The 27,573-nt window shown below is 46.0% G+C and overlaps 1 protein-coding gene and 1 long non-coding RNA gene across 2 annotated transcripts in view; one reads left to right on the forward strand and one right to left on the reverse strand.

Annotated features, from left to right (window-relative positions):
* Positions 1 to 27,573, reverse strand: part of JAK3 (Janus kinase 3) — a 712,213-nt gene that overhangs the window by 161,124 nt on the left and 523,516 nt on the right. The window lies entirely within an intron of this gene.
* The window catches only part of LOC143797166 (uncharacterized), a 69,041-nt gene that overhangs the window by 17,526 nt on the left and 23,942 nt on the right, over positions 1 to 27,573 (forward strand). The window contains exon 2 of the long non-coding RNA XR_013220449.1: positions 7,258 to 7,294. This is a non-coding gene — a long non-coding RNA (uncharacterized LOC143797166). The remainder of the gene's footprint in view (positions 1 to 7,257; positions 7,295 to 27,573) is intronic.

The following is a 27,573-nucleotide window of genomic DNA, read 5'->3' on the forward strand; positions in this document are numbered from 1 at the left end:
AGCTTTTCATAGGAAAGCTAGGTGTCGGCCGGGCAAGGTGGGGCAAAAGATTTCGAAATCCAGTTGTGGTTCATTTTAATGAATGTTAGATCGTCAACATTTTGGGTAGCCAGACGAGTCCTTTTTTCGGTTAATATTGAACCTGCAGCACTGAATACTCTTTCTGATAGGACACTTGCTGCCGGGCAAGCAAGCTCCTGCAATGCATATTCTGCCAATTCTGGCCAGGTGTCTAATTTGGAGGCCCAGTAATCAAATGGGAATGACGGTTGAGGGAGAACATCGATAAGGGATGAAAAATAGTTAGTAACCATACTGGACAAATGTTGTCTCCTGTCACTTTCAATTGATGCAGCAGTACCTGTCCTGTCTGCGGTCATAGCAAAATCACTCCACAACCTGGTCAGAAAACCCCTCTGTCCAATGCCACTTCTGATGTGTGCACCCCTAACACTCCTAGTCTGCTGCCCCCTGGAGCTCGTGTGAGAACGATCACGTGCGCTGTGTGCTGGGAATGCCTGAAGCAAACGGTCAACAAGAGTTGATTGTTTGGTTGCTAATATTAGTTCCAAGTTCTCATGTGGCATAATATTTTGCAATTTGCCTTTATAGCGTGGATCAAGGAGGCAGGCCAACCAGTAATCGTCATCGTTCATCATTTTCGTAATGCGTGTGTCCCTTTTTAGGATACGTAAGGCATAATCCGCCATGTGGGCCAAAGTTCCAGTTGTCAAATCTCCGGTTGTGATTGGTTGAGGGGCAGTTGCAGGCAAATCTACGTCACTTGTGTCCCTCAAAAAACCAGAACCCGGCCGTGACACGCAACCAAATTCCTGTGCCCCCGGGAAAGGTTCGGCATTAAAAATATACTCATCCCCATCATCCTCCTCGTCCTCCACCTCCTCTTCGCCCGCTACCTCGTCCTGTACACTGCCCTGACCAGACAATGGCTGACTGTCATCAAGGCTTTCCTCTTCCTCTGGTGCAGACGCCTGCTCCTTTATGTGCGTCAAACTTTGCATCAGCAGACGCATTAGGGGGATGCTCATGCTTATTACGGCGTTGTCTGCACTAACCAGCCGTGTGCATTCCTCAAAGCACTGAAGGACTTGACACATGTCTTGTATCTTAGACCACTGCACACCTGACAACTCCATGTCTGCCATCCTACTGCCTGCCCGTGTATCCTCCCACAAATAAATAACAGCACGCCTCTGTTCGCACAGTCTCTGAAGCATGTGCAGTGTTGAGTTCCACCTTGTTGCAACGTCTATGATTAGGCGATGCTGGGGAAGGTTCAAAGACCGCTGATAGGTCTGCATACGGCTGGCGTGTACAGGCGAACGTCGGATATGTGAGCAAAGTGCACGCACTTTGAGGAGCAGGTCGGAGAACCCAGGATAAGTTTTCAATAAGCACTGCACCACCAGGTTTAAGGTGTGAGCCAGGCAAGGAATGTGTTTCAGTTGGGAAAGGGAGATGGCAGCCATGAAATTCCTTCCGTTATCACTCACTACCTTGCCTGCCTCAAGATCTACTGTGCCCAGCCACGACTGCGTTTCTTGTTGCAAGAACTCGGACAGAACTTCCGCGGTGTGTCTATTGTCGCCCAAGCACTTCATAGCCAATACAGCCTGCTGACGCTTGGCAGTAGCTGGCCCATAATGGGACAACTGGTGTGCAACAGTGTCATCTGCCGATGGAGTGGTTGGCAGACTGCGTTCTGTGGAAGAGCTGTAGCTTCTGCAGGAGGACGAGGAGGAGGAGGAGGAGGGGGTGCGAACGCCTACAGCCAACTGTTTCCTAGACCGTGGGCTAGGCACAACTGTCCCTAAATTGATGTCGCCTGTGGACCCTGCATCCACCACATTCACCCAGTGTGCCGTGATGGACACATAACGTCCCTGGCCATGCCTACTGGTCCATGCATCTGTAGTCAGGTGCACCTTTGTACTCACAGATTGCCTGAGTGCATGGACGATGCGCTGTTTAACATGCTGGTGCAGGGCTGGGATGGCTTTTCTGGAAAAAAAGTGTCGACTGGGTAGCTCGTATCGTGGTTCAGCGTACTCCATCAGGGCTTTGAAAGCTTCGCTTTCAACTAACCGGTAGGGCATCATCTCTAACGAGATTAGTCTAGCTATGTGGGCGTTAAAACCCTGTGTACGCGGATGCGAGGATAAGTACTTCCTTTTTCTAACCAGAGTCTCATGTAGGGTGAGCTGGACTGGAGAGCTGGAGATCGTGGAACTTTCGGGTGTGCCGGTGTACATGGCAGACTGAGAGACGGTTGGAGACGGTATTGTTTCCGCCGGTGCCCTAGATGCAATATTTCCTCCTACAAAACTGGTGATTCCCTGACCCTGACTGCTTTTGGCTGGCAAAGAAACCTGCACAGATACTGCCTGTGGTGCGGAAAATGGTGGCCTTACAGTGACGGAAGGGATGTTGCGTTGCTGACTAGCTTCATTGGCCGAGGGTGCTACAACCTTGAGGGACGTTTGGTAGTTAGTCCAGGCTTGAAAATGCATGGTGGTTAAGTGTCTATGCATGCAACTAGTATTTAGACTTTTCAGATTCTGACCTCTGCTTAAGCTAGTTGAACATTTTTGACAGATGACTTTGCGCTGATCAGTTGGATGTTGTTTAAAAAAATGCCAGACTGCACTCTTCCTAGACTCGGATCCCTTTTCAGGGATTGCAGACTGAGCTTTAACCGGATGGCAACGCTGTGCTCCAACAGGTTTTGGCTTTGACACGCGTTTTGGGCCAGATACGGGCCCGGCAGATGTAACCTGTTGCGATGTTGATGCCTGCTGCGGCCCCTCCTCCACCTCCGCTTCTGAACTACTGCCGCCTGCACCCTGTTCCCCCAATGGCTGCCAATCGGGGTCAATAACTGGGTCATCTATTACCTCCTCTTCGAGCTCGTGTGCAACTTCGTCTGTGTCACTGTGTCGGTCGGTGGTATAGCGTTCGTGGCGGGGCAACATAGTCTCATCAGGGTCTGATTGTGGATCTGTACCCTGAGAGGGCAATGTGGTGGTCTGAGTCAAAGGAGCAGCATAGTACTCTGGCTGTGGCTGTGCATCAGTGCACTCCATGTCAGAATATACTTGTAATGGGCATGGCCTGTTAAATGTTTCACTTTCTAAGCCAGGGACGGTATGTGTAAAGAGCTCCATGGAGTGACCCGTTGTGTCGCCTGCTGCATCCTTCTCTCTTGTTGTAGTTTTTGCTGAGGAGGACAAGGAAGCGACTTGTCCCTGACCGTGAACATCCACAAGCGACGCGCTGCTTTTACATTTACCAGTTTCGGAAGAGGAGGCAAAAGAGCTAGAGGCTGAGTCTGCAATGTAAGCCAAAACTTGCTGTTGCTGCTCCGCCTTTAAAAGCGGTTTTCCTACTCCCAGAAAAGAGAGCGTTCGAGGCCTTGTGTAGCCTGACGACGAAACTGGCTCCACAGCTCCAGACTTAGGTGGAATATTTTTATCCCCACGACCACCTGATGCTCCTCTACCACTACCATCATTACCAGCTGACAATGAACGCCCACGACGACCTCTTGCACCAGACTTCCTCATTGTTTTAAAATCTTAACCAAAGTAACTTTATTTGTTGCTGTCAAACAACTTACACGGTGAGCTATAACTTCAGTATGATTTCAATATCCCTTAACAGGTTGGTGAGACCACAAGGAAAATCAGGCACAATGTTACACACTCTGTTTTCTGTGGCACAAAATCACAGAGATGACACACACGCAGGACTGTCACTCAAGCACTAATGTCAATATTAATCTCCCACCTAATTTATTTTTTTTTTTTTCTCAGGGAGACTTTAGAAACCAAATAATATTAAAAAAAAAAAAAAAAAAGGCTTTCTATGGCCCACAATTAGAGAGAGAGAGGTGGCACACCCAGGAGTCAAGACTGGCACACAAGCTGAGAGGGCAATATTACTCTCCCACTGTTTTTTTATGTATTTTTTGTTTTTTCAGGGAGACTTTAGAAACCCAATAATATTTTAAAAAAAAAATAAATAGGCTTTCTATGGCCCACTGAATGAGAGGGAGAGAGGTGGCACACCCAGGAGTCAAGACTGGCACACAAGCTGAAAGGGCAATATTACTCTCCCACTGTTTTTTTATGTATTTTTTGTTTTTTCAGGGAGACTTTAGAAACCCAATAATATTTTTAAAAAAAAATAAATAGGCTTTCTATGGCCCGCTGAATGAGAGGGAGAGAGGTGGCACACCCAGGAGTCAAGACTGGCACACAAGCTGAAAGGGCAATATTATTCTCCCACTGTTTTTTTAGGTTTTTTTTTTTTTTTCAGGGAGAATTAGAAACCAAATAATATTAAAAAAAAAAAATAAATAGGCTTTCTATGGCCCACTGAATGAGAGGGAGAGAGGTGGCACACCCAGGAGTCAAGACTGGCACACAAGCTGAAAGGGCAATATTACTCTCCCACTGTTTTTTTATGTATTTTTTGTTTTTTCAGGGAGACTTTAGAAACCCAATAATATTTAAAAAAAAAAATAAATAGGCTTTCTATGGCCCACTGAATGAGAGGGAGAGAGGTGGCACACCCAGGAGTCAAGACTGGCACACAAGCTGAAAGGGCAATATTACTCTCCCACTGTTTTTTTAGGTTTTTTTTTTTTTTTCAGGGAGACTTTAGAAACCAAATAATATAAAAAAAAAAAAAAAAAATAGGCTTGCTATAGCCCACTGAATGAGAGATAGCACACACAGCAGTGGCACACAAGCCCTGACTGAGGCCAATATTTTTCTCCCACTGATTGATGTAGTGTTTTTGTGTTGAGGTAGAATTTAGAACACAAATCACGGAAAAAATAAATAGGCTTTCTATGGCCCACTGAATGAAAGGGAGAGAGGTGGCACACCCAGGAGTCAAGACTGGCACACAAGCTGAAAGGGCAATATTACTCTCCCACTGTTTTTTTATGTATTTTTTGTTTTTTCAGGGAGACTTTAGAAACCCAATAATATTTAAAAAAAAAAATAAATAGGCTTTCTATGGCCCACTGAATGAGAGGGAGAGAGGTGGCACACCCAGGAGTCAAGACTGGCACACAAGCTGAAAGGGCAATATTACTCTCCCACTGTTTTTTTAGGTTTTTTTTTTTTTTCAGGGAGACTTTAGAAACCAAATAATATTAAAAAAAAAAAAAAAAAATAGGCTTGCTATAGCCCACTGAATGAGAGATAGCACACACAGCAGTGGCACACAAGCCCTGACTGAGGCCAATATTTTTCTCCCACTGATTGATGTAGTGTTTTTGTGTTGAGGTAGATTTTAGAACACAAATCACGGAAAAAATAAATAGGCTTTCTATGGCCCACTCAGTGAGAGATGGCACACACAGGGATGGCACTGTAGCAGAAATGCCAATCTTAATCTCCCACAAAAAAAAAAAAAAAAAAAAAAAAAAACTGTCCTACAATTACTATCTCCCTGCAGTAATGTAAGCCAGGTATGGCAGGCAGCAATAGGAGTGGACTGATGCACAAATTAAATAAAAAGTGTGGACAAACAAAAAAGATAGCTGTGCAGAAAGGAAGGAACAAGAGGATATGTGCTTTGAAAAAAGCAGTTGGTTTCCACAGTGGCGTACACACAGCAATACAGCTATCACGGAGCCTTCTAGGGCAGCCCAATGAGCTACAGCGCTGAGGGGAAAAAAAAAAAAAAATAGCTTCCACAGTCCCTGCACACCGAAGGTGGTGTTGGACAGTGGAAATCGCTGCAGCACAAGCGGTTTGGTGGTTAGTGGACCCTGCCTAACGCTCTCCCTGCTTCTGACGAAGCGGCAGCAACCTCTCCCTAAGCTCAGATCAGCAGCAGTAAGATGGCGGTCGGCGGGAACGCCCCTTTATAGCCCCTGTGACGCCGCAGACAGCAAGCCAATCACTGCAATGCCCTTCTCTAAGATGGTGGGGACCAGGATCTATGTCATCACGCTGCCCACACTCTGCGTTCACCTTCATTGGCTGAGAAATGGCGCTTTTCGCGTCATTGAAACGCGACTTTGGCGCGAAAGTCGCGTACCGCATGGCCGACAAGCACAGGGGTCGGATCGGGTTTCATGAGACGCCGACTTAGCCAAAAGTCGGCGACTTTTGAAAATGATCGACCCGTTTCGCTCAACCCTACTGGTTACAAGCGAACACATCGCTGGATCGCTGTCACACACAACGATCCAGCGATGACAGCGGGAGATCCAGCGACGAAAGAAAGTTCCAAACGATCTGCTACGACGTACGATTCTCAGCAGGGTCCCTGATCGCTGCTGCGTGTCAGACACAGCGATATCGTATGGATATCGCTGGAACGTCACGGATCGTACCGTCGTAGCGATCAAAGTGCCACTGTGTGATAGTACCCTTATACTTTCTGAGCGAACACATTTCCCTGTCTGAGGCATCACAGGCATGTTTCCACTTCATTACCAGTCCTGTGAGCTCATAATAAATCAAGTCAGTGACATATAAGAATACCAGCCGCTGGAGCTCCTTTTCCACTGACGTGATTACTGAAGAGCTTAGAGGGATAGAGACAAGGCAGAAACACTTTTTCCTGTAATACTTCAAACAGGTAAATGTGTTACCTCAGAAAGTATCACCTATGAGCCCATGCTATTTTGTCTATATACTCACTTCTCATAATTGACTTATGCTTTTTCCTCCTGACCATGTGCCAACCATGAACTGGAGCCACTACACAGTACATAGCAGTCACATCTATACGATTATCTCAGAACATGAACATTTTTAACACATCCAATTGTGGAAATTATTATTCCAAGATCTATTGATTAAACATCATTAAACATCATCTGACTGACAATTACTAGTCATTGGCTCAAGCAGAGTTCAAAACATTGGCTATTGGAAGACAAGCACTTACAAGCATTATATATACCCATGTATAAGTTCTATCTTGCAGTGAATCTTTCCCAATATACTGGTTATTTTAGAAAATATAGAAGTATTAGTAATAATTGTTTATTAGAAAAACCTGAGACAGAACTATAATAATTTTAGAATTATTGTAATTATTATTTCATATTTGTTTTCATGGTATGTTCTGATGTATGGTGAACAAATAGGAATTAAAGAGCAGTTGTTATTTAATGTAACTCTTCAAAATAAGATACCATATGTGTGTGCATGAAGAATGGCACAGTTTCTGGACATTATATAACTTGTATATCACATATTTCAACAGGTTTTTTCCTCCACAAGCTGTATCTCTAATTTCACAGGTATGCACAATTTGTGTTTCTGAACATTTTTTCAAATACAGTGACTGATTCTTATGTTCTCTTATGCTATGATTAAAAAAAACACTATTTTTAACCATCATGTATGGTTTTTGTACAAAACACAAGTTCAAATTCATACAAGCGAGATGAACAAGAAAAATCTTTATTGTAGCCAAAAATGTACACAATGTTATATATAAAAATTAGCGATGGGTGAGCACTAAATTGCAAGGGTGCTCGTTGCTTGGGTCGAGCAACTTGGAATCCTTGGGTGCTCGACCCGAGCAATGAGCCCAATGTAAGTCTATCGGAAACTCTAGCATTTTTCCGGGGGCCCCCCAACAGTCTGCAGAGGGCCTAGAAATTGCGGAAATCGATGGGAACAGTGCTCAAATGACATGGGAACACCATGGGGAAGAATCCTGGAAGCATTTCTGACTCCCAGGTCGCTGTTGTGAACAATGTTGTCAGAGTCTTATGCCACTTTTACAGACTCACAATAAAACATACAAAAACTAAACCAAAATGGATATTCCTGGGAAATATGTTAAGGAACATCCTTTCCAGGGTAATGACTTGTATATAGGGCAAAATAAATCACCAAAAACAAAAATGCTCCTCCACACCTATGTTCACAGGTAGCGTTTTTGATGCGTTTTTGAACTTTAGCATTTCTTTCAACCAAGACAAATGCATTCACTGGGAAATGTAATTTTAACATTTTACAACCTTATCTGGCCATGTGGTGTGTGACACATCATCAGACACATCCTGTTTCATTTATGAAGGAGAGATTTTGAAAGTCACAAAGCCTATTTTAATGGGGCCATCAGGCGGCCATTACTATTCTTAAAGGGCCAGCAGTCGGTCGTCACTATTCTTAGAGAGCCATCAGCCGGCTATGCTTTGTTGCTCCCATTATTAAGCAGTGGGTCTCCTATACTGTCATTGCATATGCAGTGAGTGGCTGGGCTGCCCAAAATTTGGACACACCCCAATACCCCTTTGAAGAGACGTACAGAAGGGCCTCCTGAAAACAATGTTCCCATTATTAGGAAGTGGGTCTCCCATACTGTTTGTCTATGCAGTAAATGCAAGGCCTTGCCAAAATTTAGACGCACCCCAATACCCCTTTGAAGAGACATACAGGAGAGCCACCTGAAAACAATGTTGCCATTAATAGGAAGTGGGTCTCCCATTCTGTTTGCCTATGCAGTGAATGCAAGGCCTGGCTAAAATTTAGATGCACCCCAATACCCCTTTGAAGAGATGTACAAAAGGTCCTCATGAAAACAATGTTCCCATTAATAGGAAGTGGGTCTCCCATTCTGTTTGCCTATGCAGTGAATGCAAGGCCTGGCTAAAATTTAGATGCACCCCAATACCCCTTTGAAGAGACGTACAAAAGGTCATCATGAAAACAATGTTCCCATTAATAGGAAGTGGGTCTCCCATACTGTTTACCTATGCAGTGAATGCAAAGGCTGACAAAAATTTGGAGGCACTCCAATGCCCCTTGGAAGGGACATGGAAGAGGGCCTCATAAAAAAATGTTCCCATTAGAAAGGAGCGGGTCTCCTACACTTGTAATGCCCATGCACTAAGTGTATGGCTGACAAATATTTACCCCTGGGGGTATACATGAACACATTGTCTAGCAAATTGTTTTTATGGGCATCATAAACACCCTTTAAAAAATTGTGTGGGTGTTGCATCACGAACCAAGGTCACCTTGGTGACATGGTGGTGGAGGGTGAGGATGAGGAAAAGGAGGAGGACAACAGCAAATAACCAAAATCAGGAAGCGTATACCCATGTGTGGGTGTGAAGAGGTGCATGGGATTAGAGCTCCCAAAAAAAACACTGGATTTGAGTTTATGCTATGCTTCTATCATTTGGTGGTGTTGAGAAGTCAGCATTTTCAGTTGACAGGCGGATGCACTTATCAGATATAATTCCACCAGCGGCACTAAACAGTAAAAACCCACTCTGACAAAACGCTAGTGGCAGTGCAGGCCAGGATCTCCAAGGCATAGAGAGCCAGTTTATGCCACATATCCGGCTTGGATACCCAATAATTATAAGGCACAGAGGAATCACGGAGGATGTTGGTATGGTCAGCAAGGTACTCCCTCCTCATCTTCCCAAACTTTGCACTCCTTGTGAGAGTACCCCACGCCTCAGGGCCAATGCAGTTGGAGGGTCTGAGAAAAGTCTACCAGAACTTTGCCAGTGTTCCCCTGACTCTGCTGGATTGGAGTTATGTCTCTTTCGCCTGTACTCCTTGGTTGTCCAATGAATTGTGACCTCAGCCACCAGCATTTTCAGATGGGAATTTTTAAATAGTTCTTAAACAAGGGCCCACTGATATGGCCCCATTTTAGTAGACCTGTGCACCTCGGGAATAAGAGATAGAAAGTTCTCCTTGTAGCGTGGGTCTAGAAGTGTAACCAACCAGTTATGAATGTCACCCAAACTTTGGAGAACACGATGGTCATGGGGAAAGGTAGTGTAACATAAACTCAGCCATGCGTGCCAGAATGCTAAAAGGCAAGACTTCTGTGTCCTCACCAAGAGGATGACTGATCATGCTCTCCTCCTCCTCCCTCTCCTCAAGCCATCCACGCTGAACAGACGGTATGATAGTTGTGCAGGTAGTACCATCTATAGCGCATGAAACTAGCTCCTGTTCTTGCTCCTCCTCTTCCTCATTGTCACCCAATCCACGTTGGGATGAGATGAGGCTGGGCTGTGTGTAGTCACCCTGTATGATTCCTTGCTCCATCTCATCATGCTCCACCTGCAATGCATCCTCTTTGATTGTGAGCAGAGAGCATTTCAGAACACAGAGAAGCGGGATTGTGATGCTAATTATGGTGTCATCGCCGCTCACCATCTTGGTGGAGTCTTCAAAGTTTTGGAGGATGGTACATATGTCTGACATCCATGTCCACTCCTGAGGTCTTATGTGGGGAGTCTGAACTGAATACCGTCAGCCTTGTTGATGCTGGAAGTCAACAAGTGCCCTCTTCTGTTCAGAAATCCTTTCCAACATCTGCAGTTTAGAGTTCCAACGTGTGGGAGCATCATACACCAGTCGGTGAGACGGAAGCTGCAAACTCTGAAGTACAGCAAGGGCAGCGGAAGCTGTAGCTGCCTTTCTAAAATGGGCACACAGGCAGCGTACTTGGACAAGCAGATCCAGCAGCTTCAGTAGGTTTTTAGAAGATGCTGAACCACGAGGTTAAGCACATGGGTCAGACATGGTACATGTGTGAATTCGCCTAACCTCAGAGCCGCCACCAGTTTCCGGCCATTGTCACACATGACCATGCCTGACTGTAGGTTCAGCGATGTCATCCACAGATCTGCCTGCTCTTTAAGAGCTGTCCAAAACTCTTCAGCATTGTGTGGTTTGTCACTTAAGCATATTAGCTTTAGCACAGCCTGTTGCCGCTTGGCTGAAGCAGTACTGCAGTGATTCCAGCTTGTGACTGATGTGATCATTTCGGAGATGGAGGCTGAAAAGGAGGACGAGGTGCAGGAGCTGTAAACTGTGGGGGCAACCCTGACTGAAGGGGTCCCACCGTCCTTGGCATAGAGAGGGCGTGTTCCATCCCAAAGTCCGACTGGGTCCCGGCTTCCACTATGTTAACCCAGTGTGCCATCAGCGAGATGTACCGTCCCTGCCAACAAGCACTTGTCCACCTGTCCGTGGCTAGGTTGACTTTCCCAGTAACTGCATTGTAGTGGGCACAGCTAATGTTGTGGGACACATACTAGTGTAATGCCGGGACGGCACACCGGGAGAAATAGTGGTGGCTGGGGACTTAGTACCAAGGGACGGCTGCCACCATCTAGTTGCTGAAAGCTTCCATCTCCACGAGCCTAAAATGCAACATTTCGAGTGTAAGCAGTCGCGAAATGTGTGAATTTAGTAGTGTGGCCTGTGGGGGATTGGCTGCGTATTTGCGCTTGCATTCCAAGGACTGGGGTATGGACAACTGAACACTGCGCTGGGACAAGGACGTGGACGTGCTTGATGATGGTGCTAGTTAGTATGTGCAATGACAGGTGAAGGGCAGGAGGCATCTTTGCATGCACTATTGACAGGGAATTGGCTTGCATGCACAACAGTGGTAGCAGTGGTGTCACCCACAGACAGTGTTCTTGGACCCTGGGGTTTGTCCCACAAAGTCAGGTGCTTTGCTGCCATGTGCCTGATCATGCTGGTGGTGGTCAGGCTGGTAGTTTTGCTACCCCTGCTCATGCTGACCTGGCAGATGATGCAAGTGGCCTTTTTGAGGTTATCAGCAGAGTCTTTGAAAAACAACCAGACTCGGGAAGACCTAGCAGTTGTACTGGCAACTTCCGTCATGTTGGTGTTACGGGGAACGGTTGTCCGCCTTCTGTATGCAGCCACCACTTTGCTTCTTCCTACCTGTTAGGGTACTATGCCTCCCTCTCCCTGTGTGCTGCTATCCTCACACTGTATATCCTCCTGCCAGGTTGGGTCAATTACTATATCATCCACCAGCTCATCTTACACTTTTACACCCTGGTTCTCCTCCTGACTTTTTGGCAATTGTGTCTCTTCATCCTCCACCTTTTGTGACACTTTCCCACTGTCGCCTTCGTGTGACCATGGCTGCTCAAATATTTGGGCATCACTACATGCGATCTACTCTTGCCCCGCTTCTATAAATGGAAAAGTGAACAGCTCTTCGGAGTGTCAAAGTTTGGGATGAGGTGTTTCCGGGCACTCAGCATGGTGGGAGGAAGGAGGATCAGGGTGAGGAATATGCGGTCCAGACTCATGGCTACTGGGACTTGACCGTGTGAAAGTCAGGGTGGTAGGGGCGTGTCCTAGCTGGCTATGTGAGAGGACGCACAGGGGTGATCTCCGCCGACAAACCTGCTTTAATCCTGCACAGCCACAAAGGAATTGTCCCTGGTAAGCTGCAGAGGACGGCTGAAGGGTCCATGCATCGATCTGCGCTCACGGAGAGTGGATACGCCATGGAGGAGACAGCGAGATGCAGGCGCAGGAGAAGGAGGCAGCACACAAAATGGCACAGCCGCTAGAGATGAGGTGGCAAAAGCTAATGCCAAGTGCCAGCGGTGTATGGAGGCAGCCGCCAAGTTGAAGAAATATGCATGAGTGGAGGGCACAGGGGAAGCAGCTACTGATACCGCTGCTGACTCCGATTCAGAAGAGGAGGAGGAAGCGATGTCGGATGAGGAGACTAAGCTGCAGGACAGGGCAGGAGCAGGTAACATGGAGGCAGCAGCTGGGGGCCAGGAAGTGATGGAGCCTGAGGGTGAGCCGACCCTGAGGGACGTATTTGTCTTTGTCACATCATGTAAGCAGACTTTGAATGTGCTGACTCGGCAGGGACATACAGGGGAAATAGCTAATATAAATGCAGCCATGCAAAAAACAGATAAACGTATGGGTAGTGTTGAGCGATACCGTCCGATACTTGAAAGTATCGGTATCGGATAGTATCGGCCGATACCCGAAAAGTATCAGATATCGCCGATACCGATACCCGATACCAATACAAGTCAATAGGGCACCAAGTATCGGAAGGTATCCTGATGGTTCCCAGGGTCTGAAGGAGAGGAAACTCTCCTTCAGGCCCTGGGATCCATATTAATGTGTAAAATAAAGAATTAAAATAAAAAATATTGATATACTCACCTCTCCGGAGGCCCCTGCACCTCACCGCTGTTAACCGGCAGCCTTCTTTGCTTAAAATGAGTGCGTTTAGGGCCTTCCATGACGTCACGGCTTCTGATTGGTCGCGTGCCGCTCATATGACCGCCACGCGACCAATCACAAGCCGAGACGTCATTCTCAGGTCCTAAATTCCTAGAATTAGGAATTTAGGACCTGAGAATGACGTCACGGCTTGTGATTGGTCGCGTGGCGGTCACATGAGCGGCACGCGACCAATCAGAAGCCGTGACGTCATGGAAGGTGCTGAACGCGCTCATTTTAAGCAAAGCAGGCTGCCGGTTACTACCAGGGCGCGTCAGAGGGTGAGTATATCCCTATTTTTTATTTTAATTCTTTATTTTTTACATGGATATGGATCCCAGGGCCTGAAGGAGAGTTTCCTCTCCTTCAGACCCTGGGAACCATACACTGGGAACTTCCGATTCTGATTCCCGATACCACAAAAGTATCGGATCTTGGTATCGGAATTCCGATACCGCAAGTATCGGCCGATACCCGATACTTGCGGTATCGGAATGCTCAACACTACGTATGGGTGCAGTGGAGGAGAGGGTGAGCTCCACAGAAGACTATGTAGTCAAACTGCAGAAAGCTGAAAGAAAGTTTGCACAACTGTCAGAACTGGCTGCAAAAAATGAGGATCTTGAGAATAGATCCCGAAGGAAGATTATACGGATGGTGGGAGTACCGGAGAAAATGGAGGGGATGAATCCTACTGAGTTTATTGAAAATTGGCTGAGGGAGAAGATTGGAGATGCACCGTTGACAAAAGTCTTTGCAGTAGAAAGAGCTCATAGGGTCCTGCCACAGCCTCCTGGGTCTAATCCCCGTACCATGCTTGCAAAGATCCTTAATTATAGAGATTGGGACATTATCCTGAGGAAAGCCAGGGACCTAGAAGACCTCACAATCAATGAACAGAAGATTGCCATATACCCGGACTACTCTGCTGCAGTCCAGAAGCAGAGGATAATGTTTACCGGCGTTAAGAGACGTCTAAAGGAATTGGGTGTGCAATACTATGCTGTTTCCTGTGAGGCTACGGGTAGTGGCCTTTGACAGGGCTCAATTTTTTCTAACACCAGAGGACGCTACGCAGTGAATAGACCTCAATGTCAAGAAATTGCAGGCCAAAGGGTACCATTACACAAAACGATTTACCAATGATCACGACCAGCGATACGACCTGGCCGTGATCGTTGGTAAGTCGTTGTGTGGTCGCTGGAGAGCTGTCACACAGACGGCTCTCCAGCGACCAACGATGCCGAAGTCCCCAGGTAACCAGGGTAAACATCGGGTTACTAAGCGCAGGGCCGCGCTTAGTAACCCGATGTTTACCCTGGTTACCAGCGTAAACGTAAAATAAAAAAAACACATACTCACATTCTGGTGCCCGGCGTCCGCTTCCCTGCACTCCTCCTGCATCCTGTGTAAGAGCCGGCCAAAGCAGAGCGGTGACGTCACCGCTGTGCTGTGCTTTCACTTTACGGCCGGCGCTCACAGTCAGTGCAGGGAAGCAGACGGCCAGGGACCTGACGGACACTGGAATGTAAGTATGTACTGTTTTTTTTTTTTACATTTACGATGGTAACCAGGGTAAACATCGGGTTACTAAGCGCGGCCCTGCGCTTAGTAACCCGATATTTACCCTGGTTACAAGCGAACGCATCGCTGCATCGGTGTCACACACACCGATGCAGCGATGACAGCGGGAGATCCAGCGATGAAATAAAGTTTCAAACGATCTGCTACGACGTACGATTCTCAGCGGGGTCCCTGATCGCCGCTGCGTGTTAGACACAGCGATGTCGTATGGATATCGCTGGAACGTCACGGATCATGCCGTCGTAGCGATCAAAGTGCCAATGTGAGACGGTACCCAAAGGAAACTGAGGATCAACAGCGGGGCAGATAAGAGCTTTTGCCACATACTTGAATATGGAATTGACTTGTGTGTGTTCTTTACTTGTTGGCTTTAGCCCTTATTGTACTAAATGTGTTTATAATATACAGTCTGCTTTAGGATGCGGTAAAAGAAGAGTATAATAGGAGGAGGAGAAGTCGGGACAGTGAAAAGTGGCTGTGAATTGTATAATTTTTATACTGTTTGTATCTTTAAGATATTGATACATTTTGATGATTACAATATAGCTGGAGGCGGGTGGGGAAGAAGAGTGCGGAGGAATTCTCATTGTGAGTGTACAAAACATAGGATTAGTTTAGACTAAGCTAGTTACCGGAGAGTGTTTGTGCTGGGCAAGAGGAGCTCCACTCTCGATGAGACGTAGAAGAGTATGTTCTAGGAAGGGATTGGGGGATATATGGGAGTTAGATGGTTGGGGAAGCGGGGAAGACAGCTCATATGGGAAAGGGAGGATAATTTACAGTCTACTAAATGGTGTAATGGGGGAACATATTAAAATATTCAGTTGGAATGTAAGAGGCCTGGCAGACAGGACTAGACTGGCGGCTGTTCTCCAATACATTTGGGATCAGAAGGCTTCAGTGATATGCTTGCTTGAGACACACTTGGTGAAGAAGAAGGTTGATATATTACATAGAAATAGGATACAGAAAGCACATCATTCTACATTCTCCACTTACTCGAGGGGAGTATCGGTCTTGATTCTTTCATGTACACAGTATTGTAATAATTATAGGGGATAATTCAGGAGACTCTTTGCGTGGAACAAGACAACAGGACACAGTTTTATAAGTGGTAAAGTTTATATTATCACGCGGTGATTCGAGCAGGTGCAGAGAGAAACTCAAGTCCATAACACTTGGTGCAAATAATAAACGCAGCTTAGCAGTCAATAGGAAACTTCAGAGGTAGATGCAAACAAACAGAAAGTCTATGAAGCACAGTTATTCTTGAGAAAACTTGACACGAATAGATCCTTGACTTAGTCCAGACACAGATAGATATGCTATTAGGCAGTTCAAATCATATCTTAGCTCAACCAGGGAGGCCTGGTTAATAGTCTCAGGTTTTGCAGAGCAGAAACAGCTTACATGTCCAGCAAATGCAGATGGAAGTAACACGAGCAGCAGATGAAGGAGGATTACTGAACACTGGTGTATGCAGCAGGAACTCAGAGCAGAGTGGCAGGATCTCCAACACAGGTTCACAGGAGCAGGTGCAGGTGCATGGCCAGGGAGTAATCAGGAGCTGGATGCAGAGCAGAATAATGTAGCCCAGACTGAAGGCTGGGGTGGAGTTTTATAGCAGGAAGACAAGTGCACATGAGACCAAAGATGCCATGTTGGAAAAGGGCAGTAATTCACAAAAGGTAAAAAATGTTCAGAGTCCTGACATTACTCCCTCCTTAGAAGCGGCCTCAGGACGATCCTGGACATGGTTTTTCAGGGAATCTCTGATGATAATGAGAAATCTTCTGTTGGGCATTGATGTTTTCCACAGGTTCCCAAGAGTCTTCCTCAGGGGGATATCCCTGCCATCTTATCAGATATTGGAGCCGATTCCTGGGAATCCTGGAATCAATAATTTCCTCCACCATGAATTGTTCTTGCCCATCAATCACCACAGGCTGCAGAGGTGGCACAACATGTCCGTGGAAGGTATTAGGAGATTCAGGCTTTAGTAAAGATACATGAAAAACTGGGTGTACCTTCATTGTCCTAGGTAGCTTCAGCCAGCAGGCCACAGAGCTCACAATACCGTTGATCTTGAAAGGGCCAATGAATTTCTGTCCAGGTTTTTGTGAAGGAACATTTAACTTCAGATTCTTAGTTGCTAACCACATGGAATCTCCTACCTTGAACATGGGTGCAGGTTTACAGAATCTATCAGCCGATCTATAATATAACGCTGGGAGCGTCACTCTGTCCGAAGCCTTTATAGACTGCGCAAGCGCAAGCGCCGGCGCAGTCTGGACCCCACAGAGCGACGCTCCCAGGAGATCGCGGTATGCGTAAGCGCTGAACGCACACCGCGATCTCCAACAGAGAAACAGGGACGAGCCAGGAGGCGGAGGGTGAGTATACTTACCTGTCCCGTTCCACCGACGCCATTCCGGGCCATGAATATCCCCCTGCTCCCGGAATCGGCGCCTGCGCAGTCCGCGCTTTCCGGCGCCATTTTCTTGAAGACACATTGCAGTGTGTCTTCAAGAAAATGGCGCCGGAAAGCGCGGACTGCGCAGGCGCCTTTTCCGGCACCAGGAGGACACAGAAAATCTGTCCTCCTGGTGCCGGAAAAGGCGCCTGCGCAGTCCGCGCTTTCCGGCGATGGGAGCACATGACAGGATGGGGATGCAGGATGGAGCAGCACATGACACGGTGGAGCAGCACATGACAGGATGGGGCGCAGGATGGAGCAGCACATGACACGGTGGAGCAGCACATGACAGGATGGGGATGCAGGATGGAGCAGCACATGACACGGTGGAGCAGCACATGACAGGATGGGGGTGCAGGATGGAGCAGCACATGACAGGATGGGAGAGCAAGATGGGAGCAGCACATACCAGGATGGAGACCATATACCAATATAAATGCTCGCCACCCGGGCGTAGAACGGGTTCAATAGCTAGTCTCTTATAACGTTCTTGAGCCGTGGTCAGGGATTCCTTCAGAAACTCCAGATTCTGTCTCATCGCAGTCAGCCTTTCCTCCACTGCTGGAGCCGGAGAATTAATTGGAGACCTAGGTAAAATACACGGATGATAACCCAGATTGGCAAAGAAAGGTGTAAATTTAATGGAGGCTCTCTGAGAATTATTATATGAAAATTCAGCTAACGGCAACAACTCCAACCAATCATCCTGGAGATGGCTGACATAGCATCTTAGATATTGTTCCAGCATCTGGTTGGTATGCTCAGTCTGACCATTTGTCTGGGGATGGTAAGCAGAAGAGAGACAGGCTTTAATATTGAGTGCAGAGCAAAACCCCTTCCAGAATTTTGAAGTGAACTGCACTCCACAGTCAGAGATGATCTCATCCGGCACCCCATGCAACTGAAAGACATTCTGTATAATCAAGTTCACTGTATCTTTAGCAGAGGGGAGGTCGGTGCACGGAACAAAATGAGCAGCTTTAGTCAGGCGATCAACTACCACCATCATTGTATTCATGCCCCCCGATGTAGGCAGCTCCACAATAAAGTCCATTGATATAGACCCCCAAGGGCGGGATGGAACAGGTAATGGTTGCAGAAGACCCGTAGGTGCCACATGAGGAGTCTTGTAACGGGCACATACCTCGCAAGAGAGAACATAGTCCTTGGTATCCTTCATGCAAGTTGGCCACCAGAAGAATCGGCTCAGGAACTCTTGTGTCTTCTGTACCCCCCTGTGACCAGCCAACTTGGAGTCATGTATCAACTTGAGGATGTGTAGACGGATGACCTCCGGGACATAGATACATCGATCTCTGAACCACATGCCACCCTTAAAGACAAGATTAATATCCACAGGTGAGTTGGCCAGAAATACATCACCTTCACAGGCCTCCCTGCACTCCTTCCACAAGTCCTGATCATGGATAACTCCGATGAAATTGGCATCAGATAGAATGGTCTTGGACGGGGCTCAAAGTACGGAATCCGCAGCATGGATTCGGGATAAAGCATCAGCCTTCCCATTACGAGAACCTGGACGGTACGAGATAACAAAGTTAAATTGATTTAAGAATAAGTTCCAACGAGCCTGACGAGGAGAAAGACATCTAGCGGATCTAAGGAACTCTAGATTGCGATGGTCAGCACTATGATTTGTTGTGCAGCTCCTTGCAGATGATGCCTCCATTCTTTGAAAGCCGCAATAATAGCCAGCAATTCCTTGTCTCCCACGTCGTAATTCTTCTCTGCTTAGTCTACAGGAAAAGAAAGCACAAGGATGTAGCAGACCCTTCTCTCCAGTTCTTTGGGAGAGAATAGCCCCCAAAGCATTATCAGAAGCGTCCACCTCCACAATGAAAGGATGTGTTGGATCTGGGTGTATCAACAGCGGTGCTGATGTGAAACAGATCTTCAACCGATCAAAAGCTTCTTGAGCCTGTGATGACCACTTAAAGGGCTTTTCCTTCTTTCTCAAGGAAGTAATGGGACGGACAATATCAGAAAAAATTCGAATGAAGCGTCTGTAGAAATTTGCAAAACCAATAAAACGTTGGACCTCCTTAACGTTCTTGGGTGTCGGCCAGTCAAGGATAGCCTGAATCTTACCAGATTCCATGTTCAGCCCCTGGGGAGAGATGATATAACCCAAGAACTGTATCTCAGAACAATGGAACTCGCATTTCTCCGGCTTGATATACAGTTGGTTCTCTTTCAGACGTCTTAAAACAGTTTTGACATGTTCTTCATGTTCCTGTAGAGAGTCAGAAAAGATTAGTATATCGTCCAAATAGATCACCACAAACTGGTCCAACAAATCTCTGAAGATGTCATTAACAAGGTGTTGAAATGCTGCAGGGGCGTTACAAAGCCCGAAGGGCATCACAAGAGATTCAAAGTGTCCATACCGGCATCTGAATGCTGTCTTCCACTCATCCCCTGGACGAATACGCACCAAATTATAAGCCCCATGAATATCCAGCTTATAGAACACCTTAGCATGGCGGACTCGTTCCAGTAATTCGGGAATCAGAGGCAAAGGGTAACGGCTTCGTACGGTTACCTTATTGAGTTCCCGATAGTCAACACAGGGTCTCAGGGTCCCATCCTTCTTCTTTACAAAAAAATGGGTGCCCCTGCTGGTGAAGAAGGACGTATGAAGCCTTTGGCCAGATTTTCATCAATATACTCCTTTAAGGCTTGAAGCTCAGGTGCCGCCAAAGGGTATACGTGACCAAAAGGAATATCTGCCCCAGGAAGCAACTCAATGGAACAGTCATAATGCCTGTGTGGAGGAAGTTGATCTGCATTCTTCTTGTCACAGAGGTCAGAGAACTCTTTATATGCTGGAGGTAAAGAAGATACCTGTACATGTGGTTCCGTAGCCGTGGACTCAGGGACAGCTTCTGTTAACTCTGAGTTGCTCCTTGTTGGAAAGATAATCTCATTTGTCTCCCAGTTGATAATTGGGTTCTGAGAATGCAACCAAGGAATGCCTAAAATCACAGGAAAATGAGGAGAAGAAATTAGCAAGAAAGAAAGTTGCTCCTGATGATTAGGCTCCAACAAAATTTCAAGGGGTACGGTCTCCTGATCCACAGGCCCAGAGATTAAAGGTGATCCATCCACTGTTTCCATGGTAATTGGAGAGGCTCTTTGCTGAATTTCAATATCATGTTCCTTGGCAAATGCGATATCCATGAAATTGCCACCTGCACCAGAGTCAATCATAGCTGAACTGGAAATCTACTTTCCTGAAAACAGGATCTTAATAGGGAGAGAACAGTGAGAGTTCTTTTCCTTCAGTTCCTTGGGGGGTGAAGTCATAGAAAGTGAATGGAATACAGCGTTTAAAGGCAGGCTACATTCAGAGATGTCAGATTCATCATCACCGTTGTCATACTCCCCTATTGCTGCTAGCACCTTGTTAGGCCGTCTAGGACACTTAGGACAAATGATCAAGAAGTGGTCAGACTGGCCGCAGTAGAAACATAGACTTTCACGAAGGTGATGCTCCCGGCCCTCATTGATCTCGCGTCTCTGAACGGAATCAATTTGCATGGGCACCTCCTCCACTTCCCGAGATGTTTTACCTGCAGGCTCTTTGGAAGGAAGGGAAAAGTTAGAAATACGGTTATATGCAGCAAATTTCTCCTGCCTACGCTCAGTAAGGCAAATGTCCATGCGCACACAATGCTGTATAAATGTCTCTAGTTCTTGTGACTCTGAGCGAGCTAGTTCATCTTTTATAATACTAGACAGACCCCTTTTAAAAATAGGCAATTGTGCATAACTGTCCCAATTGGTATCTACCGCCAATCTCCTGAATTCAGTGGCATACTCAATAACAGAACGTTTAGCCTGGCATAAAGATAACAAAGCAGATTCAGTGGTTGCACGGCGATTAGGGTCATCAAACATTAATGCCATAGCGGCCAAGAAATCTTCCAAGTCATTTAACCGTGGGTCACGAGACTCAATCATCGGATTCGCCCAGGCGAGCGCTCGTGAGGTCAGTAGCATTATTACACACAATACTTTGGATCTATCAGTAGGAAAACGGTCAGCATGTACATCAAAATATAGCATACATTGATTCACAAATTTGTCGCGATCACCATTAAATCTGAATGGGGGCAACTTAGGTGGGCTAGCTGGTGGCGGTTGCCCAGAGGGTAAAGTCACTTGTGCAGCTATTTGCGTGCTTATGCCCTGAAAAGCCCGTCCATACTGGGACTCTATGCCAGCAAGTTTGTTTTCCTGGGCTGCCATGTGATTGCTTAACCCCTTAACGACCGCCGATATGCCTTTTAACGGCGGCCGCTAAGGGTACTTAAACCACAGCTGTGGAAAAAGTGAATAGCGCCCCCCAGAGTCGGATTTTCTCTGGGGTCTCGGTTGCCGGGGGTAGCTGAGACCCCAGAGAACATGATTCGGGGTTTTTTTACCGACCCCCGAGTTGCGATCGCCGGTAATTAACCGTTTACCGGCGGTCGCAACAAAAAAAACAAACCGCGATTTGCCATTTAATTTCTCTGTCCTCCGATGTGATCGCACATCGGAGGACAGAGAAATGTGGTCCCCGATAGCCCCCGATGGCCCCCCAATACTCACCTACCTCCCCCGGTGCTCCTCGTGGCTCCCGATGGGCGCCGCCATCTTTTTCCGGGGAAATAATGGCGGGCGCATGCGCAGTGCGCCCGCCGCCCGGCACCCGGATGTTCTTTGGGGTCTCGGCTGCCGAGGGTAGCCAAGACCCCAAAGAACATGATCGGGGCCGGTAATTAACTGTTTACCGGCGACCGCAAAAAAAAAAAAAAAGCGATGTCATTCTCTGTCCTCTGATGTGATCGCACATCAGAGGACAGAGAAATAGGGGGATTCGGGGACCCTGTTATACTTACCGGCGTCCCTGGGTCCTCCTGCTTCTTCTGCTGGCCGCCGGCTTCTTGCTCCTGTAAGAAAATGGCGGGCGCATGCGCAGTGCGCCCGCCATGATCTGCCGGCCGGCAGAAGAAAATTCTTCCTCTTTTTTTATTTTGGTCACTGTGAGATCCTATCACAGTGATCAAAATAAAAAAAATAGTAAATAACCCCCCCCTTTATCACCCCCTTAGTAAGAAAAAAATAATAAAATAAAAAAAATGTATGAATTTCTATTTTCCAAATAGGGGTAGGGTTAGGGGTAGGGTTAGGGTTAGGGGTAGGGTTAGGGGTAGGGTTAGGGTTAGGGGTAGGGTTAGGATATGTGCACACATAGAATGGTTCTCTGCGGATTTTTCCGCAGCGGATTTGATAAATCCGCAGGACCAAAACACTGCATTTTTCCTGTGGATTTATCGCGGATGTACCGCGGTTTTTGTGCGGATTCCACTGCGGTTTTACACCTGCGGTTTTCTATTATGGAGCAGGTGTAAAACCGCTGCGGAATCAGCAGAAAGAATTGACATGCTGCGGAATGTAAACCGCTGCGTTTCCGTGTGTTTTTTTCCGCAGCATGGGCACAGCGTTTTATGTTTCCCATAGGTTTACATTGTACTGTAAACTCATGGGAAACTGCTGCGGACCCACAGCTGCGGAAACGCTGCGGATCTGCAGCAAAATCCGCAACATGTGCACATAGCCTTAGGGTTAGGGTTAGGGCTTGTGTTAGGGTTAGAGCTAGGATTAGGGTTAGAGCTAAGGTTAGGGTTAGGGCTAGGGTTGGGGCTAAAGTTAGGGTTAGGGTTGGGGCTAGGTTTAGGGCTAAAGTTAGGGTTTGGGCTAAAGTTAGGGTTAGGGCTAGGGTTGGGGCTAAAGTTAGAGTTAGAGTTGGGATTAGGATTTGGATTAGGGTTGGCATTAGGGTTACATTTGGGATTAGGGTTAGGTTTGGGATTAGGGTTAAGGCTAGGGTTGGGATTAAGGATAGGGGTGTATTGGGATTAGGGTTAGGTTTTGAGGTTAGGGTTGAGATTAGGATTAGGGGGGTGTTGGGTTTAGGGTTTTGATTAGGGTTATGGTTAGCTTTGGGATTAGGGTTAGGGGTGTTTTGGGGGTTAGGGTTGTGATTAGGATTATGGATCGGGTTGGGATTAGGGTTAGGGGTGTGTTGGGGTTAGGGTTGGAGTTTGAATTGGGGGGTTTCCACTGTTTAGGTACATCAGGGGGTCTCTAAACGCCACAGCCAATTTTGTGCTCAAAAAGTAAAATGGTGCTCCCTACCTTCTGAGCTCTGCCGTGCGCCCAAACAGTGGTTTACCCCCACATATGGGGCATCAGCGTACTCGGGATAAATTGGACAACAACTTTTGGGGTCCAATTTCTCCTGATACCCTTGTGAAAATAAAAACTTGGAGGCTAAAAAATCTTTTTTTGTGGAAAAAAAAAATATTTTTTTATTTTCACGACTCTGCATTATAAACTTCTGTGAAGCACTTGGGCATTCAAAGTTCTCACCACACATCTAGATAAGTTCCTTGGGGGGTCTAGTTTCCAAAATGGGGTCACTTCTGGGGGGTCTCTACTGTTTAGGTATATCTGGGGCTCTCTGCAAATGCAACATAACGCCTGCAGACCATTCTATCAAAGTCTGCATTCCAAAACGGCACTCCTTCCCTTCTGAGCTCAGCCATGCACCTAAACAGTGGTCCCCCCCCCACACATGGGGTATCAGTGTACTCAGGACAAATTGGACAACAACTTTTGGGGTCCAATTTCTCTTGTTACCTTTGTGAAAATAAAAATTGGGGGGCTAAAAAAATCTTTTTTGTGAAAAAAATATTTTTTTTTGTTTTCACGACTCTGCGTTATAAACTTCTGTGAAGCACTTGGGCATTTAAAGTTCTCACAACACATCTAGATAGGTCCCTTGGGGGGTCTAGTTTCCAAAATGAGGTCATTTGTGGGGGGTTTCTACTGTTTAGGTACATCGGGGGCTCTGCAAACGCAACATAATGCCTGCAGACCATTCTAGCAAAGTCTGCATTCCAAAACGGTGCTCCTTTCCTTCCAAGCTCTGCCATGTGCCAAAAAAAGTGGTTTATCCCCCACATATGGGGTATCAGCCTACTCAGCATAAATTGCACAATAAATTTTGGGGTCCAATTTCTCCTGTTACCCTTGTGAAAGTAAAAATTTGGGGGTGAAAAGATCATTTTTGTGGAAAAAATATGATTTTTTTTTCATGGCTCTACATTGTAAACTTCTGTGAAGCAGTTGGGGGTTCCTAGTGCTCACCACACATCTAGATAAGCTCTTTGGGGGGTCTAGTTTCCAAAATGGAGTCACTTGTGGGGGGTTTCTACTGTTTAGGTACATCAGGATCTCTGCAAATGCAACATGACACCTGCAGACCATCCCATCAAAGTCTGCATTCCAAGCGGTGCTCCTTCCCTTCCGAGCCCTGATGGGTGCCTAAACAGTGCCCTCCCCCCACATATGGGGTATCAGCGTACTCAGGACAAACTGGTCAACAGATTTTGTGGTCCAATGTCTCCTGTTAACCTTGATAAAATAAAAAATTGCAGGCTAAAAACTCATTTTTGAGTGAAAAAAAAGGATTTTTTATTTTCACGGCTCTACGTTATAAACTTCCGTGAAGCACCTGGGGGTTTAAAGTGCTCACCACACATCTAGATAAGTTCCTTAAGGGGTCTAGTTTCCAAAATGGTGTCATTTGTGGGGGGTTTCCACTGTTTAGGCACATCAGGGGCTCTCCAAACGCGACATGGCATCCGATCTCAATTCCAGCCAATTCTACATTGAAAAAGTAAAACGGCACTCCTTCTCTTCCAAGCTCTGCAGTGCGCCCAAACAGTGGTTTACCCCCACATATGGGGTATCCACATACTCAGGAGAGGTTGCACAACAACATTTGTTGTCTAATTTCTCCTGTTACCCTTGTGAAAATAAAAATTTTGGGGCAAAAAATCATTTTTGTAGAAAAAATGCGACTTTTTTATTTTCACGGCTCTACGTTATAAACTTCCGGGAAGCACCTGGGGGTTTAAAGTGCTCACCACACATCTAGATAAGTTCCTTAAGGGGTCTAGTTTCCAAAATGGTGTCATTTGTGGGGGGTTTCCACTGTTTAGGCACATCAGTGGCTCTCCAAACGCGACATGGCGTCCGATCTCAATTCCAGCCAATTCTACATTGAAACAGTAAAACGGCACTCCTTCTCTTCCAAGCTCTGCGGTGCGCCCAAACAGTGGTTTACCCCCACATATGGGGTATCAGCGTATTCAGGAGAAATTGCACAACAAAATGTATGGTTAAATTTCTGTTTTTACACTTGTGAAAATAAAAAAATATGGTTCTGAATTAAAGTGTTTGCAAAAAAAGTTAAATGTTCATTTTTTCCTTCCACATTGTTTGAGTTCCTGTGAAGCACGTAAAGGGTTAATAAACTTCTTGAATGTGGTTTTAAGTACCTTGAGGGGTGCAGTTTTTTGAATGGTGTCACACTTGGTTATTTTCTATCATATAGACCCCTCAAAAAGACTTCAAATGTGATGTGGTCCTTAAAAAAAAATGGTGTTGTAAAAATGAGAAATTGCTGGTCAAATTTTAACCCTTATAACTCCCTAACAAAAAAAAATTTTGTTTCCAAAATTGTGCTGATGTAAAGTAGACATGTCGGAAATGTTATTTATTAACTATTTTGTGTGACATATCTCTCTGATTTAAGGGCATAAAAATACAAAATTTGAAAATTGCAAAATGTAAAAAATTTTCACCATATTTCCATATTTTTCATAAATAATCGCAAGTAATATCGAAGAAATGTTACCACTAGCATGAAGTACAACATGTCACGAAAAAACAATCTCAGAATCAGCAGGATCCGTTAAAGCGTTCCAGAGTTATAACCTCATAAAATGACAGTGGTCAGAATTGTAAAAATTGGCTCGGTCATTAAGTACCAAATTGGCTCTGTCACTAAGGGATTAAGTCCTGCAAAGTTTGTCCAAACACTTGTTGATTGTGTTCAAAGCTTCCAAACTTCTTCTGCAGACCTTCCACATCTTTCTGCAGTGATCTAATTATGGAAAACACCTGCTCTAATCTGCTCTCTGCAGTCATTGTTCCAGCAGTCTCCTTTTTTTTTTATGGCTAGATTATCCTGTAATAATTATAGGGGATAATTCAGGAGACTCTTTGCGTGGAACAAGACAACAGGACACAGTTTTATAAGTGGTAAAGTTTATATTATCACGCGGTGATTCAAGCAGGTGCAGAGAGAAACTCCAGTCCATAACACTTGGTGCAAATAATAAACGCAGCTTAGCAGTCAATAGGAAACTTCAGAGGTAGATGCAAACAAACAGAAAGTCTATGAAGCACAGTTATTCATGAGAAAACTTGACACGAATAGATCCTTGACTTAGTCCAGACACAGATAGATATGCTATTAGGCAGTTCAAATCATATCTTAGCTCAACCAGGGAGGCCTGGTTAATAGTCTCAGGTTTTGCAGAGCAGAAACAGCTTACATGTCCAGCAAATGCAGATGGAAGTAATACAAGCAGCAGATGAAGGAGGATTACTGAACACTGGTGTATGCAGCAGGAACTCAGAGCAGAGTGGCAGGATCTCCAACACAGTTTCACAGGAGCAGGTGCAGGTGCAAGGCCAGGGAGTAATCAGGAGCTGGATGCAAAGCAGAATAATCTAGCACAGACTGAAGGCTGGGGTGGAGTTTTATAGCAGGAAGACAAGTGCACATGAGACCAAAGACGCCATGTTGGAAAAAGGCAGTAATGCACAAAAGGTAAAAAATGTTCAGATTCCTGACAGGTATGAAGAGGTGGAGGTGCATACTGACACGGATGGGCAATACATAGTTGTGATATGTAGAATGCTTGGTGTGTGTGGTGGCCATGTATATCCCACCTCCTTACTCTAGTAGGAAGATACAAGAAGTGATGGAGCTGACAGGACATGGGGGGGGGAATTCCTCTCTTAATTATTGGAGATCTCAACAATATATGCAACGAATTCTGGGATAAAAATAAAAATACTCAGAATAGGACTCAGAGCCATATTACTGCATTTGGTACATATATTTAAGAAATTGGACCAGTAGATATGTGGAGGGTTAGACATGTTGGGGAATGGGGATATTCATGCTACTCTCCAGCGCATGGCACCCTGTCCAGAATAGATATGGCCCTTGGGAATGTGATGTTGGATTCCATGTTAAGGAATGTGAAATATCTGTCTCGGGCCATTTCAGACCATAGTGCGATTGAGGTAGAATTGCGGTAGGTGGGGACACAGGTCGGGCATAGGGGAGAGTGGTAAATTCACCCTGCTTGGCTACACAGCTTGGATTTAGAGAATATACTATAGAAAGTGGAGGAATACTTTGTTATTAATGAAGGAAGCGCTGACACATCTATCATTTGGGATGCTATGAAAACATACTTGAGAGGACTGTTATTTAGAGATATTAGCAGGTGTAAGTCAAGA

This window comes from Ranitomeya variabilis, chromosome 1 (assembly GCF_051348905.1).
Source record: "Ranitomeya variabilis isolate aRanVar5 chromosome 1, aRanVar5.hap1, whole genome shotgun sequence".
NCBI lineage: Eukaryota > Metazoa > Chordata > Amphibia > Anura > Dendrobatidae > Ranitomeya > Ranitomeya variabilis.